At 44.2% G+C, this 10,264-nt stretch overlaps 1 protein-coding gene across 3 annotated transcripts in view; it reads left to right on the top strand.

The window, feature by feature from the left end:
• The first annotated feature begins 7,675 nt into the window (after positions 1–7,675).
• Positions 7,676–10,264, top strand: part of PIK3CB (phosphatidylinositol-4,5-bisphosphate 3-kinase catalytic subunit beta) — a 264,723-nt gene continuing 262,134 nt past the window's right edge. For 2 of the 3 annotated variants that reach the window (XM_073625868.1, XM_073625865.1), the window contains exon 1: positions 7,676–7,940. The gene's annotated coding sequence lies outside the window, so the exon portion shown is untranslated. Of the gene's footprint in view, positions 7,941–9,384; positions 9,508–10,264 lie in introns of all 3 variants that reach the window. The other variant, XM_073625866.1, reaches the window with a different exon arrangement.

The raw sequence follows: 10,264 nt of genomic DNA, 5'->3' as shown, positions 1-10,264 counted from the left end.
GGGAGCAGCAGAGTTTTGGCAGAAAAAAATGCTTGACGCTTGTAAACATGTCTAAACAAGTGTTAACACAATTATACTGTAGGAGCGTTTAGAGTTTGAGCGCTAATTCATTTCAATGGCCAGAATAAATTATTCTGGCCAATAAAATGAATTAACACCCACTTAAGCGCTTGACACCTGTAAATGTGCCTTAATGATTATAAAAGCATTAGACACTTTTACAAGCATCAGGTGTTTTTCTGAAAAAACTCTGCTATCAGGAGGAAGAGTTTGCAAAAACGCACTGTATGCACGAGGACTAAAGTGTAAGTTTACTTTGTAGAAAAAATGTAAAGGTGACCTAACACTGTACACCCTCACCTTCCCCTTATCCGCTCCCCCCGTCCCCGTCCTCGCTCTACTTACTAGACATGTGCAATATGTTTTGTTCCGAATTTTTTTTTCAGCAATATTTATTAACTCGGAAACATTCGAATTAATGAAAGACCGTTTTTACAAATTTTTTTAAAAAACGAAAATTCTAAATTCAAAAGAACGAAAATCCGAAAATTTGAAAATCAGAAAGATCGAAAATAAGAACGATAAATCTGAAAATTCGAAAATCAGAAAGAACAAAAATTCAATAGAACAAAAATCTGAAAATTCGAAAACCCGAAAGAATAAAAAACATTTGGATAATTTCTAAAATAATAATAAACTCTTAAATTATAGGTATTGCAATTTCCTTTGAAATTTGTCAGTTAGTGAACGTTATGAATACGAATTATCCAAAGTTACGAATTATCCAAAATAACGAGTCCCGGAAAATTTGTAACTTCGGATAAATTCGTATTTGTTATGTTCACTAACAGCCAAATTTAAAAGGAAATTCCAATACTTATAATTGAATAGTTTATAACTATTATTATAGTTTTTATTATTATTATTATTATTTACTATTAATAAATAATAATAATAATAAAAAAACTATAATAATGGTTAATAAACGTAATAATTTAATTACAATAGAAATTATCTGAATGTTTTTTGTTCTTTAGAATTTTTTAATTTTCGGATTTTCATTCTTATTTTTGGATTTTCGTTCTTTCTGGTTTTCTGATTTTCGAATTTTCGGATTTTCGTTCTTTCTGATTTTTGTTCTGATTTTTGGATTTTTGCTCTTTTCGATTTGTCGTATTTTTGTTCTTATTTTTGGATTTCCATTCTTTCTGATGTTCGGATTTTCGTTCTTTCGAACTTTAGAATTTCATTCTTTAGAATTTTGGATTTTCGTTCTTTATAACTATTATGAATTATTGAAATAACGAATACTGCATCTAAACAAATGGAATGTAATGAATTCAAATTTATCAGAATTTACGAATTATCGAAATAACGAATACCGCATCTAACCGAATGGAACGTAACAAATTTGGATTTATCTGAAGTTACAAATTTATTCAAAATAACGAATATCGATCATAATGATTGATCCAAAAAAAACAAACAAATTAAACGAAAATGAAAAAAAAAAAGAATTTTTTGGCAGTGAACATGTCTAGTACGTACCTCCGTGAGTAATGCCTACCTCCCAACATTTTGAGATAGAAATAAGGGACACCATTAGCAAAAGTATGCAGGCATAGGACACACCTCCTGCCATGCCCCCTTAAAGGAGAATTATACAAAAAAAATGATTAGTTAAACCCACAAGTGCTTCTTTTTTTACCACTACTATTCCTTTATATTGGCTTTTCAATTTTCCAAATGCAGCAATTTAGAAATCGGATGAAAGGTTTAGCGCTGGAAAACACTTTTTTGAAGGATAATTAGTGCATTTTATATACAGTTTTACAGATCAGACCAAAATGAGGGACAAAGGATGAGAAAAGAGGGACAGAGGGACTTTGTTCCAAATCAGGGACAGTTCCTCAAAATCAGGGACAGTTGGGAGCAATGGAAATGTGCTGTCAGTGGCCATATAGCTGGTGTATTGGTCCAGGATTTTGCATGCTCGCTTTATTCCCTCTTCTTTATGTAATGCTTCCCGGATGGATCAGAGCGATTATCCGAAGCACTGCAGAAAGAAGAGCGGTGATTTCATGTCCATGGACTGCTACACTGGCTGCATGGGAACTGACAGCTCATCACCCACAAAGGTAATAAGTACAGCGGGGACCAGGGGATGGGGAGAGCATATGGTGCTAGTTTACCTTTTCAATATTTTCTGAGCAGGTGAACTACTGTAACCCTTTAAATATCCCTATTTTACACCAGGACCAGATGGACTCCCAATTGAGTGGTATAGACAATATGCAGATATAGTTACATAGTTAGTAAGGTTGAATAAAGACACCAGTCCATCCAGTTCAACCTGAGTGAGTGTGGGTGCGTATCTACAATTATCCCTATTTATTTAAGGTACCCATATAGCGCTGTCAATTTACGCAGGACTCAACACATACATCGCACACTCACATTGGTCCCTACCCTCAAGGAGCCCACAATCCAAGGTTCCCAACTCACATTCATATACTAGGGCCAATTTTGGACAGAAGCCAATTAACCTACCAGCATGTCTTTGGAGTATACTTTCCCCACGTTTGATGAACCTTTACCAGGAGAGTTTCGAGTTGGGCTATCTCCCTCCCTCTCTATATGAGGCACATATTGTTCTTATTGCAAGGCCACATAAGGATCCCCTGCAATGCGCTTCGTATAGACCAATCTCCTTATTGAACATAGATTTTAAAATTCTCCCAAAAATGCTGGTCAATAGGCTCATGTCGGTCATATCTCATTTAGTGTCAGAGGACCAAACGGTAAGGCTACTGATATCAATCTGAGGAGTGTTTATACGCATTTACAACTGGCAAGATCAATAATATAGTCTCTGTAAAGTGAAGTCATCCACCTAGGAACTAAAATATGTGCTGTCAATGGTTTATACAAAATGCTCCCCTGCACCTAAAACCTTAATTGCTTATTATATTAAATACAGTTTTGTGAAAAAAAACATACATAGTGGTGGACATCAATCCCAAACACGAATAAAAATAAAAATATGAGTGTTGAAACTAAAAATTAAGTGATAGAGTGAAAAAATACATAATAAGATTTAAATAAAAATTGATAAAAATAAATAAATAAAAGTCCAAATTAGGGATGATTTCCCTTTAAAGTTCAATATTTGTGCTCATAAAGTGCTTGGTACTGATGAAGAAATAAGAAATTCAAAAGCTGGTTTGAAATCCTCTTCCCAAAGTGATCAAAGCATACGTGACTTTTCTGTGCTCTTATTGTGACTACACTCACCAGAAATTTCACCCCCTCCTGGGGTATGATGCATTTACAGTATTTGCCACTGTGTAGCACCCTTAGACTTAGCCGATCCGGGATGTTTTAATTGGTGTTCCACTGTGACTCTGAGGTTGTAGAGTTGGGCACATTGGTGTGATGTTGGTGTCACCACATAAGCTCCATATGTTCCTTGGTCTTCTCTGGTTAGTCCGGTGATAATTAAGGAGCCATTAGCGGTGGCATTCAGACGTCCTTGGTATCGAGGATCCTGAATTACAACAGGTTCTCCTGGTTCGATTACAGCTAAATTCACCAGATCCTGGACAGTCACCCAAATGATGGACTTAAGGCCGGTCTGGTTCACAGGTAGAGTGACCTCGGCTCCATCCTCAGAAGATATGTTGGTCTGCCCACTACAGGATTCCACACTCAGCACATTTAAGTTTGTGAAAATTCGAACTGAACGCCAATGTTGTCAATCTGTGCCGGACTAACCAGAGAAGACCAAGGAACATATGGAGCTTATGTGGTGACACCAACGTCACACCAATGTGCCCAACTCTACAATCTCAGAGTCACAGTAGAACACCAATTAAAACATCCCGGATCGGCTAAGCCTAAGGGTGCTACACAATGGCAAATACTGTGAATGTCTCATACCCCAGGAGGGGGTGAAATTTCTGGTGAGTGCAGTCACAGTAAAAGCACAGAAAAGTCACGTATGCTTTGATCACTTTGGGAAGAGGATTTCAAACCAGCTTTTGAATTTCTTATTTCTTCACCAGCACCAAGCACTTTATGAGCACAAATATGGAACTTTAAAGGGAAATCATCCCTAATTTGGACTTTTATTTATGTATTTATTTTTATCAATTTTTATTTAAATGTTATTATGTATTTTTTCACTCTATCACTTAATTTTTAGTTTCAACACTCATATTTTTATTTTTATTCGTGTTTGGGATTGATGTCCACCACTATGTATGGTTTTTGCACAATACTGTATTTAATTTAATAAGGAATTAAGGTTTTAGGTGCAGGGGAGCATTTTATATAAACCATTGCCAGCACATATTTTAGTTCCTAGGTGGATGAGACTTCACTTTACAGAGACTTTATTATTGATCTTAACATTTTTATCAAAAGTAATTCAAATTTTTATATTTACATTGTATGAATCGCATGAGCAGTGCCACATCTACTTCTATTTAATTTCACATCTTACTTACCCCACCCAGGTGGGTGTAATTAGTAGAGGCAGCAGTTCTCCTGATTCTTTTCCTTTTCTTTTTCTACTTCTGTTTTTTACTGGTACTTTTTCCTTGAGCAGAATCATACACATTTATTTTGCATTTACAACTGGGCCTGGAGATAACCACAGGGGGAATTTTGGTCTTTTTAGACCTAGAAAAGGCTTTTGATTCTGTAGATTGGAATTATGTGCAGGAGATACTATGGAGATATGGCTTTGGCCCTACCTTTTTGTAAATGGATTGATTTATTATTTAGTGCCCCAGTAGCAGCGGTCAAGCTCAGTGGGATGGTTTCCACATTTTTGAAGGTAGCTAGGGGCATGCATCAGGGTTGTCCGTTATCTCCAGACCTATTTGGCCTCAGGCCTCAGTTTCAAAGCTGATTGGTTACTGGGAAAATGAGCTCCAATGTTTGACACTGACATTACATTAGGGTTAAATGGGATAAGTGATCTCTGCAGGGCTGGACTGGCCTACCAAGATACTGGAGAATTTCCCGGCAGGCCACCTGCCCTGGAGCTGCTTTGAGCTGTGGCTGGCTGCAGCGCACAGTTCCCTCCCTCTCTCCTCTTATGTCATGTGTTGGACACAGCAGCCATCTCCTGCTGTGTGTCACGGAGCTGGGTCTGTGTGTGTTCGGCGGCGCTGTAACAAGGTCCCGCCCCCCTAGACCGGCTCGTGTGATAGTAGATGGAACACTGATTGAATCACGAGTCAAGGGGGGCTGGACCTTGTTACAGCGCCGCCAAACACACACAGACCCAGCTCCATGACACACAGGTAATGGTGAGTATGTATTGATGGGTAGTGAGGCTGAATTTGATGCACAGTGAGCCTGCATTTGATGCACAGTGAGGCTGCATTCATGGGCACAGTGAGGCTGCATTCATGGGCATCGTAAAGCTGTATTTGATGGGCACAGTGATGCTGCATTGATGAGCAGTGAGGCTGCATTCATGGGCACAGTGAGGCTGCTTTGATGGGAATAGTGAGGCTGCATTCATGGGCAGTGAGGCTGCATGGATGGGTACTGTGAGGCTGCATTGATGGGCTCAGTGAGGCTGCATTTGATGGGCACAGTGAGGCTGCATTGATGGGCAGTGAGACTGCATTGATGGGCAGTGAGGCTGCATTGATGGGCACAGTGAGACTGCATTGATGGGCACAGTGAGGCTGCATTCATGGGCACAGTGAGGCTACATTCATGGGCACAGTGACGCTGCATTCATGGGCACAGTGAGGCTGCTTTGATGGGAACAGTGAGGCTGCATTCATGGGCAGGGAGGCTGCATGGATGGGCACAGTGAGGCTGCATTGGTGTGCAGAGTAAGGCTGCATTTGATGGGCACAATGAGGCTGCATTCATGGGCACAGTGAGGCTGCATTCATGGACACAGTGAGGCTACAATCATGGGCACCTTAAAGCTGCATTTGATGGGCACAGTGATGTGGCAATGATGGGCACAGTGAGACTGCATTGATGGGCACAGTGAGGCTGCATTGATGAGCACTGATGAGGCTGCATTTGATGGGCACTAGTGAGTCTGCACTGATCTCTTGTACCATGTCTGCAGTCTCTAACCATCTCTTGTATCATGTCGACAACCTCTAACCATCTCTTGTCTTATATCATGTCTGCAGTCACTAAGGGGGAGTCTGTAAAGGAGTCAAGAGTGAGAGTGCCGCCAGGATGGGGGTCATGGTGGAAGTCAGACATGTGTGGACTGTGGAAAGGAGACTATAGGATAAAACCAGAGCAACCAAGATGGAGCTGAGGTCAGTGACAGTGCCCCCAGGCCAGTCTGGGGGGGCGGTCACTGATGTAAGGGGGGATTGAATACAATAATGTAAGGGGGCACTGATATAAGGGTTTCACCCTTATATCAGTAACCACCCCCCCTTATTTTATTATTCCTGCGGAAGGTGGTCTCTGGTGAACAGAGCCCCCTCTACGTTCCCAGAGTTCCTGGGGTCCCCCTTGATGATTGACCACTTTTAACTGGAATTTTCTTATATATATATATATATATATATATATATATATGAAAAGCCCTATGTGCTTTCATATCTGTCTTCTCTATATATAATACACTCTTCAAATGTGTTCGGTTAAGATGCATGATTTTCCCTTTCATGAACAAGAAAAGAGTGACGTTATGATGTTGGGCTGATATGACATTTTTTCCATTGCTGGTTTTTATTCCCAGACCGGTGTTCTGACATATAGTGTCCTCCTATCAGATAGTGTCCGCCCCGTACAGCGCAGGCGCAGCGCCTGCGCAGTACGGAGCAGCAGGAGATGCCAAAAATGTCCGAAGTTGATCAGCTGGCCATCAGCTGTACACGGCGCTCGGGCACCTGTTAGCGATGGCTGTGTAAGAGGGCCCCTCGCGGGCTCGCTTCGCTCGCCACGCTTCGGGCACGGCCTCGCTGCGCTCGGCAACTATTTATTCTAACTCTATGTCCACTTGGATAGTAGGGAATGATCCTGGACATAGGGGAAGAATAAATGCGCAGGCGCCGTGTACAGCTGACGATCAGCTGTTGAACTTCGGAGACTTTCGGAATCTCGTTTGTCCTCCGTACTGCGCCTGCGCAGTACAGGGCGGACACTTCTGGATAGGGGACTGTATTCGACAAGACACCGGCCCTGGATCTCTGCAGACAGCTGTCCCTACAAATAGATCTTTTCTCCAGTACGTATGACACCAATGAAGGAAACTTCTAAGTCAGTGAACGAGTGAGGGACAGGGAGCAGGAGAGGCGTGGCTTGTGCATTCGATGGGCGTGGCTTGTGTGTCGTATGAAGGCAATAGAGACAGGGATAGAGGGGCGTGGCTTCTGCGCCTTGCAACGTGAGGTAATAGAGGGGCGTGACTTGTGGAATATGAAGGGGCGGGGAATATGTACTGTACATCGAAGAGGGAGGCGTGTCTCACAGTGTAGGTGAAGAAGAAAGGTAACAAGGAGGGGTGTGTCCTGTATTATACATAATGAGGTAAGGGGATGGTAGGGAACGACTTGCATTAATGAAGTAACTGCTTCATTCTTTGTGCTGCTGTCCGTTCTGTGTGCTAAGAAGAGGCGTGGTTTGCATTATGTAATGAGCCGAGGCGACGGAGGGGCGTGTCCTGGCGCCTGTGTAATGAGAAGAGGCAGGGAAAGGGGCGTGTCCTTCGTTTGGTAATGAGCAGAGGTAGCGCGTTGCGATAGAGCGGACGGGATAGCAGTGTGAGGAGGAGGAATACCGGAGTAGGAGGGGGAATACCGGAGTAGGAAGCAGTGATACTAACAAGTGTGAGGCGGAGGACGGGGGCGCGCCTTCTGAGCAGCCGGCTGCGCGCTCTGTGGACCCTGTACATAGGGCGGGGGCGCGCACACACTTCTGCTCCAGTCTCGGGATCTCCGGTAAGTCCCGGTGTGTAGTTGTCTGTGAACGTAGTGTGTGTGTCACTGTCTAGACTGGCGGTGTCGGTGGAGGGGTATACTCTCCGCTATATATTTGTGAAGGTCCATGTACGGAGGAGAAAACTCTGCCAGTGTCCGGGCTGTGAGCTCATCCTCTGTGTGGGAGATAATACAGGGGCACCACAAGTGCCAGCGGTCCTTGTATTGTGGGAGGGGCACCACAAGTGCCAGCAGTCCTTGTGTATTGTGGGAGGGGCACCACGAGTGCCAGCAGTCCTTGTGTATTGTGGGAGGGGCACCACGAGTGCCAGCAGTCCTTGTGTATTGTGGGAGGGGCACCACGAGTGCCAGCAGTCCTTGTGTATTGTGGGAGGGGCACCACGAGTGCCAGCAGTCCTTGTGTATTGTGGGAGGGGCACCACGAGTGCCAGCAGTCCTTGTGTATTGTGGGAGGGGCACCACGAGTGCCAGCAGTCCTTGTGTATTGTGGGAGGGGCACCACGAGTGCCAGCAGTCCTTGTGTATTGTGGGAGGGGCACCACGAGTGCCAGCAGTCCTTGTGTATTGTGGGAGGGGCACCACGAGTGCCAGCCGTCCTTGTGTATTGTGGGAGGGGCACCACAAGTGCCAGCCGTCCTTGTGTATTGTGGGAGGGGCACCACGAGTGCCAGCCGTCCTTGTGTATTGTGGGAGGGGCACCACAAGTGCCAGCCGTCCTTGTGTATTGTGGGAGGGGCACCACAAGTGCCAGCCGTCCTTGTGTATTGTGGGAGGGGCACCACAAGTGCCAGCCGTCCTTGTGTATTGTGGGAGGGGCACCACAAGTGCCAGCCGTCCTTGTGTATTGTGGGAGGGGCACCACAAGTGCCAGCAGTCTCTGTGCAGTGTGACAATCCTGGTGTTGGGGGTGTCCTTGGTCTTTATAAATATACATAGGGTGTAATGCTCTGTAACTGGAGGGGAGTGATGTCTGCCTTTCTCGGGTGTTTGGTATCAGATCTCTTCCTCTATATGCTGGTTGTATAGTAAACACAGCACTGACATCCATGCCTTGTCTAGAAAGCTTACACTCTAACATCACATGGGTCTGGATTTAAAATCTGCCCAGCGGCAGAAGACCTTGTGGGAAGCCACTGAAGGAATCTGCCATCCTCTGATTCCTGGGATGGGTAGTGAAGCTCCAGGCTGAGTGTAGGCTTCTTCTGTCTCAGGGTTTCCTGGTCACTTTATGTCCCAGGTCCTCTTCTCAGTGGGAGATCCCGAGACATGGCACGCCCCCCTGGTGGGTGTGTCCGTGACACCCTGGGATGGCAGGAAGTGGGTTGGATGAGACTGGGTACTCCAGTCTAGGCGGGTCACCATGATCAGTAGATCCAGAGATATGAACAGCTGTATGTATATTTCCAGTAAAGTCCAGCCTGCCCTCTCTGTTTTGATCCTCCAGCTGTGTAATTGGAGGGCACAGTGAGATGGTGATAGCCCGCTCCACCTTCAGAGCACATGTGAGGGATGTATTATCTGCCTCTGGATCTACTGATTGTCCTGACGTGCTTTCCTCTCAGCCCAGGTATTGTTTCCACGCAAGGCTCAGCTTGTGTCTCCCAGGTTTGTCTTTACTTTGAGATGTTTGTAATTTTTCTGTAAAGGTGAACTAACACTGCACACCCTTCCCACCACCCCTAGTGAATGCTGTATTTGCCTCCAGGAATGTTGACATGTCAGTGTCCAAACAGCTGGTCCATGGATTTGAAATCCTCGCTCTTTGTGCAGCACTTACAGGACAGACTAGATCGATTTTGATTGGCCAGCGCCATCAAAATTAATCAATCTGATCCATCAGAAGAGGTTCCTAGAGAAGAGTGGGGATCCCTGGACTGGCTGCTGACAGCTCAGCAACCCTAAGAGGTAGGTGCAGCGGGGACCTGGGTAGGGTGTCCAGTGTTGGTTCACCTTTACATTTCTTTTCTGTAGAGGTGAGCTAACTCTAAAGCATTCCTTCACTCTTTTCACTCATGTTCCTTAATATAAATCTCCTCCCCCCTCCATTCACAAAAAAATACATACATACATACATACAGCAACACCGCTAGTGCCTGAACGGACACTAAACCAGTAGTACACTCCAATTGCCATTTAGGATTCCTATCAAAAGGTGAGATTCGCTCACTCAGAGTCTAAGGTATGTACTAGATGAAGGATAAAGATCTCCACTCCATAGAGACCAATATGCTTCATAGTGGATGCTCTAACAATAGTTTAAGACACAGGGGCTTGATCCCCCAAAATGTTTCGAAATACACTTTTTATGGTAAGGTCCCATCACA

The sequence above is a fragment of the Aquarana catesbeiana genome, linkage group LG04 (genome assembly GCF_042186555.1).
Source record: "Aquarana catesbeiana isolate 2022-GZ linkage group LG04, ASM4218655v1, whole genome shotgun sequence".
NCBI classification, from domain to species: domain Eukaryota; kingdom Metazoa; phylum Chordata; class Amphibia; order Anura; family Ranidae; genus Aquarana; species Aquarana catesbeiana.
Note: the sequence above shows the minus strand (reverse complement) of the source record. Positions and strands in the feature narration are given on the sequence as shown.